The 11,364-nt window shown below is 50.6% G+C and overlaps 1 pseudogene; it reads left to right on the top strand.

The window, feature by feature from the left end:
• Nucleotides 1–3,119: 3,119 nt before the first annotated feature.
• On the top strand, nucleotides 3,120–6,113 carry LOC131478295 (speedy protein E4-like; annotated as a pseudogene).
• Nucleotides 6,114–11,364: the final 5,251 nt, after the last annotated feature.

The following is an 11,364-nucleotide window of genomic DNA, read 5'->3' as shown; positions in this document are numbered from 1 at the left end:
TTGCCTTAACTCGAAAGTCACATAAAAAAACAACAGACCAATAGAACTACAGACCAAAAGAGAACTACAGACCAAAAGAGAACTACAGACCAATATCCGGGATTGGGCATGGGCTCTCCTGCTGGCAAGTGGCCCCACCTCAGGCCCAGAGTCAGGGACCCCCACTGACAGGCCCAGGATGGCTGAGGACCAGAGTTCAGGACCAAGGGCCAGGGCACCAGGAAGTCTGTCCCCCTAGCCCACCCGTGCGTGGGGACATAACTGGCTGTGAGTCAGGTCTGACTGGGTCTCTCCTGCTTCCAGGTAGTTGAGTCTAGGGGACATGTTCTTCAGCAGCAGCAGCAACAGCCAAGACACCAAGAAACCAAGGGCCACTGCGAGAAGGGGGAGAGGCCTGCTGGGCAGCAGTGTAGAACAACCCAGACTCTTCTAGATCAGCGCCCCCACCATGAACTCCTGGGAGCTGTGGGCACTCTCAGGGCTGTGTGGTGGGACAGGCATTCTATCCAGTTCCATCTGATCCAAGACTCCAACAAATTGGCACATTTGATCTCCTCCCCTGAGACAGCAGCTGCAGCCCTACCCAGTTATTTATTTAATTAGTTTGTTTTCATCTATCTGGTCCCCATGGTCAAAAACCATTGGAAACGGGAAGTATTTAGAATCATAATTTGCATGAACTGCACTCCAATTTCATTCACATTTCTAATGGAGTGCATATTCTGTATTTAGCTCTTACATAATGTTTACATTTTATGATCTATTTTTGTGAAGAAAATATTTTTAAAATCTATTTTTAGAAATAATTTCTGAAATTTATTGCAATAGTTATGAAACAGAAACTATTGTAGAAATGTTGCTTGTATAGTTTTGTTGACATTTTGACTGTTAGCTTATATATATATATATATATATATATATATATATATATATACATACATATAATTTTCTTCCATTTAAGAATTTTTTTTACCGCTTATTCTTATATGATCTACTACATATCAAATCCTGAAAATTCCTGAATGAGTTGAACTGTGAATGGGGGGATCACAGAAAGTGGTTAAGAAATCGCATTTATTTTTAATATTTTGACTGCTCAATACCATGTCAATTAATTCCACAACGATGTTAATTGTTGCAGATGGTATGTTCGTGCTTTTATTTGACCAGGATGATACCCTGCTGTCTCTGCCCTCAGACGAGAGAGGGTCTACCCAATAAGTAGTTGGATTTGTCAGGACTATAAGATGTTGGACTCTATGTTTGGCATATACTTGCAAAGAGGGAATTTCAACTGAACTTGAACTATGGTTATGCAACAAGGTGGAGGATCCCACCATGGGGGGAGGTAGGGGGGAGAATCCCAGATTCTATGTAATTACAAAACAAAGTAATTAATGAATAAATTTAATAAAAAATAAAGGGAAGCTGGGATTCAACGTGTCTTCAATGAAATCATGGGGAAAGTTTCCCTAATCCAGGGAAAGAACCAGGAAACAACATCCAGGAACAGCACACAACTCCCAACAGGCTTAACCAAAAGCGATCAGCATCAAGAGACATGATAAGCAAGCTCTCCTCAATTGAACATCTAGAAAACATCCTTAAACTCTACGTGAAAAAAATTAATTGACATAAAAAACAATGCCAATTAAACTCACAGGCCACCTCGCACAGGAAACTCTACAGGCCAGAAGAGAATGCAGCAACATATTCCCGAATCTCAAACCAAAAAATTGTCAGCCCATGATGTTTTACCCAGCAAAATTTCCCTCTGTCTTGGAAAATGACATAAAATTCTTTCTCAGTAAAGAAAAAAAAAAAAAAAGAATTTGCCTCTTCCAAACCGCACTACACAGAATACTTCAAAATGTTCTCTTGACAGAGTAAAGGAATGGCACCCACCAAAACCAAGAACACCCAGGAAAAGAACAACAGAAGACTAAATCAATGAACAACCCATTGCTAAAATGACACGACCAAATTACCACCCATTCCTAATAATACTGAATACAAATGGCTTAAACTCATCAAACAAATGTCACAGATTAGTAGACTAGATAAAACAAACAAAAAAAACAAACCACACATCTGTTTCTTGCCAACAGGAAACATATCTCACCAACAAACTATATGACCAACAAACACCAGCAGAAACTATATCTCATGCATTTTGGAGAACTGGCTCTCCTCACTTGCTAAGCCTGGGCAGTGGACAGCATGCCCAGATGCACTTGGGGCATGTGGCAGCTCTCCGAGGACTGCAGACGACATTTAGTACCTTGTAGATGATGGGAGACAGAACAACTCGCACAACTCTACAAACCAGGCTTGAACATCAAGCATCTGGGCAAAGGTGGACAATGTCAGCCAGCGGACCTTGGGAGAATTTCCTCAATCTTGCAGAAACAAAACCAACACCATATCAGAACTATCAAAACCACCACCTGAGCAGTACCCTCAGAGCCTGATCCACATTTGGGACCCTGGGATCATATGGGGTGGCTGTCCTCCATTTTCAGGCACTCATGCGCTTAGGCTGCTAGGTATGGCTTCACCTCCTCTTCTTCCCTTTCCCCAAGGACACAGAGAAGAAAATGAACATCAGAAACGACGGTGTCATGCATGTGAGCCTATTCCTCGACCCTTCCCATGGGAGATAGTGGTACACATGGACATGGATCCATCTCAAATACACAATCAACATCAAAATAAAATCATTTTATAAAACTTTTTGCGAAGGAGTAGGGAGGCCAGAGGCCTGGAGTGTGGCTGTGGACAGTGTGGTCAGAGATGGGGTCCTGAGTCAACCAAACGAATGGTCCACACGGGGTCAAGTGTCAGGCAGGTATGGCAGTTACTCTTGCAATGATTAGAGCAGGTTGCCAGGTTGGAATAACACATGACATCAGAGGATTCTGCCCCTCCTGATTGGAGGAGCCACACTCAGTGGCACCTGCCAGCACTGGCTAACTGCATCTTCTCTGAGCTGGGCTTCAGTGTTGACTCCCAGGCTGAGGAAGACACGGTGCGCTTGAGCCAGCCAGGCTTGATCGGGAAGGACTGTGAGAGATCAGAGTGTGGGTCTGCAACAGGGAGCCAGGGCTTGGAGAAAGACCATGGCCAGCTGTGAAGTGGACTCCCAGATCAAGGACTGTCCCCAAGAGGCGCTGGTGGCTGATGAAGTCCCAGGACCATCAGGTGAGGGGCCCCGAGGGAGTGGGAACTCAGAAGGCCGCTGGGGAGGAGGAGGGTGGCAGCAGTCCTAGGGAGCTGAGGACAAGTGTGATGGCAAAGAAGGTCTCAGGGGGCCAGGATTGGAGGAGAGGCCTGGAGGAGGGGACCAGGATGCCCACTAGGACACAACCCCAGGGAGCTAGGCATGGCACTGCTGAGACCGAGAAACTATTGGTGGTCCTAGCTTCCTGAAGAAGAGGAGGAGGCAGGCTGGGCGATGTTGGGTGTTGGGGGTGGTGGCAAATGTGCCATGTGTCAAGGAACAGGCGGCCTCAGCAGGAGACCCCAGGCTGGGGCTGGGGAGCAAGGCCGGCTTCAGTTATTCTGTGGGGGCCAAAACTAGAGATGGCCCATCACAACAGAGCCAATTCCTTCCCACAGCCCCACGATTGGACACCAGCTCCCAGCCCCAGAGTTCTGCCTGCAGCAGAAAGAGGCCTTGGTCCACAGCCTTCTCAAACTCGGGGTCGGACTCGGAGATGGAGGTGACACCTGAGATGCAGGGCACCTGGCCTCGGGGCTGCAGGGCGAGTTGACCCCGGAGCTCCAGCCAGAGGCACAGACAAAGCACAGAGCCCATGAAGAGCTGGGCTGTGGAGTGGCTTCTCGGGCTGAAGATGAGGCTGAAGAAGCAGCGTGTGTCCACGGTGCTGCCTGAGCACCACAAGGTCTTCAACAGGCTGCTCGGTAGGGAATGAGATTGGGTGATGGGTGGGGGGTCATTGGGTGGATAGGGAGAGGTCCTAGAGGACCAGGATGCAGCCTACAGTGTGTAGTGAGAGAGACTGGGGGCCTAGGGATAGCCTGGATCTGCCATGCTCTCTGACACACCTCAGCTCTTGGTGCCCATGCCCATCAGTGGGGCTGGGGAGATGCCAGGGTCACTGTTATGCTGGGGTGTCTTCAATTGATCACCCCATGGAGACTCAAGTAGGGCTCAATGGCACATGGACAGCCACTGGCCCAGCACACACATCCATGCTGGACCAAGCCCTTCCTCAGTGGCAGCCACAGCCGCTTCCCTGCCTGCCAACCACACGCGCCCAGCCTCTGCATGGCTGCTGGAGCCTTGGCTCTGACCTGAGACCTCCCCAGAAAAGGCCAGGGCCCGCCTGCTTCTCAGTCTAACACACTGGTCCTTTTTCCCAGAGGATCCTGTGGTCAAGCGGTTCCTGGCCTGGGACAAGCAGCTGAGAGTATCTGACAAGGTGACTGGGCCCAACACACGGAGATAGATTGGGTTGGGGGACACAGGGCATAGTACCCCTGCAGTCATCTGCCCCTGTACGTGCCTCCACCAACCACGCACACACAGTGCCTGCCCTTTCCTGACTGGCCCTCCATGTGTGACAGAGCCTATGGCAGCTCTGCTCCCCACTGAGACTGCTGCCTCTGTGCCAGGCCCCAGGTCAGGCCAGCCTGGATGTTGCAACTCTGGTGGGCGTCCCTGATGATCTGGGTCCATGTCCCCTGCTTCCTGCTCCTCCAGAGTCCTGGGAACCCCAGCTGCCCTCACACAGGCCCCTGGCAGTTGGAAGGCTACACTGGGTGGCAACAGCCCAATCCCCAACACCCTGTCCTGATTCTCATCAAGTCATGACTCGTGTCGGGCTCCCCTCTCTCCCTCAGTACCTGCTGGCCATGGTCGTTGCCTACCTCAGCCGAGCCAGCCTCTTCTCCTGGCAGTACAGGCGCATCCATTTCTTCATAACTCTGTGAGTATTCCGCTTCCCGACTCTCTGCCCTGGCCCCGGCGGGCCTGAGTCCTCCGCCCACCTGCAACAGCAGAGTCAGCTCCAACACTACACTCTCCCTCTGCTTCTCTGGCCTCCCAGCGCTACTGCCCAGCCGGTTTCTAGGGTGACACTTTCTTATCCCTGACCTGCTGGGCCCAGGCCCAGCGGGGCAGGGTCATGTCACAGTGCCCTTAGGCTCCGACAGGCCTGGCCGTAGTTGCAACATCTCTAGGCATTCATGTGGCACTGAGTGTAAGATGACAGCTCAGCTTCTGCCCTTTTTTGGCATATCGTTCACTCAGTACAAGGCCTTGGCTGGTACATGCCATGGGCCAGAGAGTGTGACAGGGAATGTGGAGCTATAAGCTGCATGTTGAAGGAGTGCATGGGAGTGGATGGACTCGGTGTGTCTGCACTTGGGGGTACATCTGTGTAGTTGGGGAGGTGTGTGCACCTGCATCACGGTGAAGGGGTGGGGAGGGCAGGGATGCAGTGTCCAGGGCCCAGGTGGAAGGCATTCTGTGCCAGTTCATGTCCAGCTAGAGGGGCAGTGAGGGTGGCCATCCATCCCCCCCACAGTGTTCCTTCAGGCTCCCATCCAGAAGCTGAGCTTGGCCGCAGGCCTTTCTGCTGGGCCCATGCTGAGAGATGAACTTTCTTCCCCAGCTACCTGGCGAACGACATGGAAGAGGACGATGAGCCCCCAGAAGCAGGCCATCTTCTCCTTCCTCTATGGCAAGGACGACGCCCAGCAGCCCTTCTTCCACAAACCGCGCCTGCAGTTCATGCGCTCCATGGGCTGGAAGGCCAGGGTCACCCTGGAGGAGTGTGAGGAGGTAGGTGGGTGAGGCTGTGGCAGCTTGAGCAGGGCCCAGGAGCCGGGCTGCAGGGCCCGGGGATGGGATGTCGGGACAAATCAGAAGGGCCAGGGAGGAGCCTCTGAGGCAGCGTTTGTCTTTCCAGATCCAAGCCTATGACCCAGAGCTCTGGGTGTGGGGGCGAGACCGGGCCCTCCTTTGCTAAGCTGCTGCACTGAGACCAGTGGTCACCGGCCAGAGGGCAGGTGCGTGCAGGTCCTCAGGGTGGGCTGGGAGAGGGCTGTCTCCAGGCTGGGAGTTCTGGGGGCCCCTGAGCTGCACTCCCTTTTGTCATCCCCACCTTTCTAAAGCCTTGTCCAGATCCACATTGGGAGATCATTACATGGGATTGTGTGCACGCCCAAGCCTGCCACTCAATTCTGCCGTGCTCTGTAGTCACCCAGTCACTTTCCAACACCCCTCACCAGGTTGGCTACACCAGCATCAACACTGCCCCCTAACTCCCACCTCTGCCGCCTTGGCCCCTCCTGCAAGGTTCCACCCAGGAACACCTCCAGCATGGGCACTGGATCTGCACAGTTTTGTGGCAAGTGCACATGTGGGACATGCATGCATGACTCTCCTTTTGGGTGGGGAGGGCACCAGCTAAACATCTCTATCTACTTTCCAAGTGTTCCTATGCTCATGGAATTTGCCAGAACGCTGGAAGGGTAAGCATTGGAACATCCCGCGTGGTGGTCACCACGGACTTCTTAGTTCCCATCAGGGATGTGGGCTGGGCAAGGACGCACCTTGAGCCGTGAGCTGAGTGGTGAGGGTCCGGGATTGGGCATGGGCTCTCCTGCTGGCAAGTGGCCCCACCTCAGGCCCAGAGTCAGGGACCCCCACTGACAGGCCCAGGATGGCTGAGGACCAGAGTTCAGGACCAAGGGCCAGGGCACCAGGAAGTCTGTCCCCCTAGCCCACCCGTGCGTGGGGACACAACTGGCTGTGAGTCAGGTCTGACTGGGTCTCTCCTGCTTCCAGGTCGGTGAGCCTAGGGGACATGTTCTTCAGCAGCAGCAGCAACAGTCGAGACACCAAGGGCCACTGTGAGACGGGGGAGAGGCCTGCTGGGCGGCCTCTAGAACAACCCAGACTCTTCTAGATCAGCGTCTCCACCATGAACTCCTGGGAGCTGTGGGCACTCTCAGGGCTGTGTGGTGGGACAGGCATTCTATCCAGTTCCATCTGGCCCAAGACTCCAACAAATTGGCACATTTGATATCCTCCCCGAGACAGCAGCTGCAGCCCTACCCAGTTATTTATTTAATTAGTTCGTTGTCATCTATCTGGTCCCCATGGTCGAAAACCATCAGAAGGGACCAGCATTTGGACTCATCATGGGGATGAATTGCACTCCAATTTCAGTCATATTGGTTATGGAGTGCATATTCTGTATTTAGCTCTTATATAATGTAGACATTTATGATCTATTTTTGAGAAGAAAAAATTTTTTAAAATCTATTTTAGAGATAATTAAATTTATTGCCCAGAGTTTTGAAATAGCCACTGTTGTGAAAAATGTTTTTTCTATAGTTTTCTGTTACCATTTTCATGCTTACATACATGATACATGCATATAATTTTGTTCCAGTGAATAATTTTGTTCCAATGTAGAAACATTAATGCTGCTAAATACTAAAACTAAAATAAACATGAGACAGCCGAATGGCAATCTATAGCCATTTTAAGGTGTATAGAACACGGTTGAACAGAAACCAACATGGAAATGTCTATGATGAAGTCACAGGTTGTGGTTGAGAACCTGCATTTTCCTATTAACATATTGGTTAATCAATACCATGTCAATTAATGTCATAATGTTGTAATTGGTTGTAAATATTATGTTGGGGCTTTTAATTGATTGGGATAATACTCTGCTGGCTCTACCTTCAGACCAGAGATGGTCTCACCAAGAAACTATTTTACTTACCAGAACAATAAGATGCTGGACTGCATGCTTGCTAAATATCTCCAATGAAAGAATCTCAACTGAATTTGAACTATGGAAATGTAATAAGGTGGAGCAATCCACTGTGCGGAGAAGGCTTGGGGAGGAGTGGGGGGAATCCCAGTGCATATAAAAATGTGCCACTTAATGCAATGTAATGAATAAAAAAAACTCTTAAGCTTATACAATTTACTAGATGGTCAATCCTGCAATTTCCTGATTGAGTGTTTGTGGAGATAATGGGTGTTTTAGTGACTTTTGCCAAGATTCCATTGTCAGTTTCATCTGGCCTTGACACCTTGAATTTGCATGAGGACCATGGTCTGTCTGTGAAGGGAGAATGTGAACTATACCTCTTGGGGACGTGTAATAAAACAGTCTTCTTACCTCTACCATGCATGCTGGCTTTTCTGTCCCATCTGGCATGCTGTCACGTGGTCTTGGTGCGCCATGGGGTGGTGGTCCCTTGACCCCCTGGTGGGCCCTGAGCATTGATGGTGACTGACTCTTTACCTGCAAAGGTTCCTGTAGCATGGGGCGTGGCCTGCACTGGAGTGCGGAGATACCAAGGGTGCAAACCTGGCAGGTGCCTGTGGGTTAGATGATAGGGACAAGGAAATTCAGCTCCTGGTTTAGTCCACAAAGCTCCACAAACACCAGGGCTGGGCCACAGGCACACGCGCGAGGCTGACACCTCTGTGGGCAGCACGGAGCAGTGGGGACAGTCACCTGTGCTCAGGGAAGACAAGACCACCCTCCCTCATGGGCAGACTCCCACCTGGGGGTGCACCTCTCTCTCCTCAGCTCCTGAGGCCAATGTGCTCTCCCCTCCTGTCAGCAGGGAACTGGAGGAAGACTCTGCTGGCCACAACGAGGGGCTGTGACATCCTGGCTGGCGAGTTCTGCTCCTTGCCTGTTATGTCTGGTCTCTCCAGCATGCAGTACTTCCTGCTGGAGGCCAGACAGCCTGGGGTCTCTTTGGTGACAGTCCCCACCTGTCCCCTAGGCTCAGCAGGCTTCCTCTCTTTACCCAGTCGGGGCATGTGTGCTCTTCTGAATGGAGTCTTAGAACCTGATAGGACGCACCAGACATTCTCTAAGGTGACAGGGCCAGGGAGCCTGCCAGACTGTGGTGAGGTACATAGAGGAGCTCCTGCCAACTCCAGAGCTTCCAAACATGGACTTCTTTATCACAAAGACAGAGCTACAGTGACAAAGAGGGAGAGACAGAGAGAAAACTTCCATCTGCTGCCTTCCTTCCCTGAGAGCTGCAACAGCCAGGACTGTCCCAGGTAGAAGGACGCAGTCCAGGACTTCATCAGGTGACCATTCGGTCATCTCCTGCTGCAGCTTCCCAGGTTGTGTTCACCGAGCTGCAAGGGAAACAGAGCAGGCGGGACAAGAACTGACATCTTTCTGAGATCTTCTCTCTGTTTCTGGTGAATGCGGCGAAGAGGATGCTGGCTTAGTGGCACAGCCTCAGGAGGCAGGGAGGGAGAAACTGCTTTCCATTTCCCTCACGGCAGCCTTTGGATGCACAGTTTGGCATGTACATTGGTTTTCTGCAAGCTGCCCTAATCGGGGGTGGTGGGATACAGGCTGAAGCGGACCAGATGGTATAGGAACCTCATTCAGCTCCCAGCAGCGTGGCCATCCATCCTGTGTGCTAGCCGCCAGCTGAGGCACAAATACCATGGCCCCAACCTGGCACCGCTAGAGCACAGTACCTGCCTCTGAGGATAGGAAGAGGGACTGGTGATGTTAGGCTGCATTGTGATACTAACTAACACGCTAGACAACCATGTCTGAGGAAGATTGCGTGAGGGATATGTCGACTTACACCTGTGCAATTGCAATACTCACTGGTTTGCTCAAGAGTTAGGGGAGCCATGAGCTGAGTTTGACCATGGGACCTGCTGGCACTCATGGAAACTCGGGTTGGGAACAGACCCAGCTCATCCAGGATGCAGCACCTGTAGGAAAATTGAGAAAAATGATGTAGGGTGGTCTGGGCCACAACATGCATCAGCTCACATGAAGGACAAGACAGAGGTTGCAGGCTGCAGGGCTAGGGGCTAGAAACCTGTGGAACAAGTGAAATCTGGGTGTGGGAGTGGGCCTGGTGGGGGGGATGTGGGGATCTCCCCAGCTGGGCTCTAGCTCTCACTGCTGAGCACATGAGGCAAGCCTGGCTAGTGGTCAGTCCGGACAAGGCTGAACCACTTATTTTTGAGTATTTCTTCTGGAGGGGTAACTGTTGGATGTGGCAGGGCCAGAGAAAATCTTGTCACACTAGTATATGCAGGATCCCAGATGGAATGTGTGTCATTAGGGTTGCCCATCATAGCATCTGCTAGCATGAAAGGCGGGGATGGCAGAAAGTTTGGCAAGGCTAGGGGGCACCCAACCTCGCTGACCATGAGAATTGAGCCTTGGGCTGGCTAATCTGGTTAGGCTGCAGCAGCTATTGGTAAAGGCCAAGATGGTTGATGGGCTATGCCAGGCTGTGTCAGAGCAACCACTGGCATGGACAAGCTCTGTGGCTGGGAGCAGGTGTTCTCAGGAAGCTAAGAGAATGCCCCGGGTAGGGTATGTTTCCCACTGGTGAGTGCAAGAGCCAGAATGGGGTGGCAAACTGCACCGGACAGGACTGCAGTCTCCCTCAGCATGCATGTGGACGGTTCTGGCATGTGCCAAACCAGGCTAGGCTCTAGCATCGACCTGGCTTACTAAAGCAATGGTAGGTGCACAATGTGCTAGCTAGGTCTCCACATTTGCTGAAACACACAAGAGCTCTCTGTGGGAGCAGGACATTCTATGTCACTTCATGGCACAAACTGGTAGATGTCTGATCCAGCTCAGGTACAGGACAACCCTCTCTGGATTTTGAACTCTAATTATAGCAATAACTCCACAGTCCCTGAGTCATGAACAAAATTTATTTGGCATCTCCCGATGGGGGCGGGGCTAGCACTTAGCCTTCAAAACTGGAAGCCTTCAGAACCAAATTGCTACCTAGCCATATTAACATTGAATGTAAATGGCTAAAACTCATCAATTGAATGTCACAGATTAGAGGACTGGATCAAAAAACAAAACCCATCTAGCTGCTGCTTCCAGGAGACACATCTCACTAGCCAAGATCAGAGGAAACTCAAAGTGAAAGGATGGCAAAAGATATTTCAAGTGAACGCTAAGGAAAAACATGTGAGGATAGGCATTCTTATATCAGATGATGTAGACATCGATGCGAAACACATTAAGAAGATGAAGAAGGATACCTTGGAATGATCAAAGAATCCATTCAGCAAGAAGAGATCACCAGGAGAGATATATATGCGCCAAATGCAAAAGCGTCTAACTATGTGAAGCAAACATTAATGAATATCAAGGGCGAAACAATCTCCAATACAATTAGAATGGGTGACTTAAATACCCAGTAACATCAATGGACAGATTAAAAAAAAACCAGAAACTCAGGATCGAAACAACAGAACTCTCCCAAATTCTTGAGCAAAGGGACTAAGTTGACATCTATTGAACAGATCAAAACTTATGAGATACAATCAAGGCAGTGTGA

This window comes from Ochotona princeps, chromosome 2, assembly GCF_030435755.1.
Source record: "Ochotona princeps isolate mOchPri1 chromosome 2, mOchPri1.hap1, whole genome shotgun sequence".
NCBI classification, from domain to species: domain Eukaryota; kingdom Metazoa; phylum Chordata; class Mammalia; order Lagomorpha; family Ochotonidae; genus Ochotona; species Ochotona princeps.
Note: the sequence above shows the minus strand (reverse complement) of the source record. Positions and strands in the feature narration are given on the sequence as shown.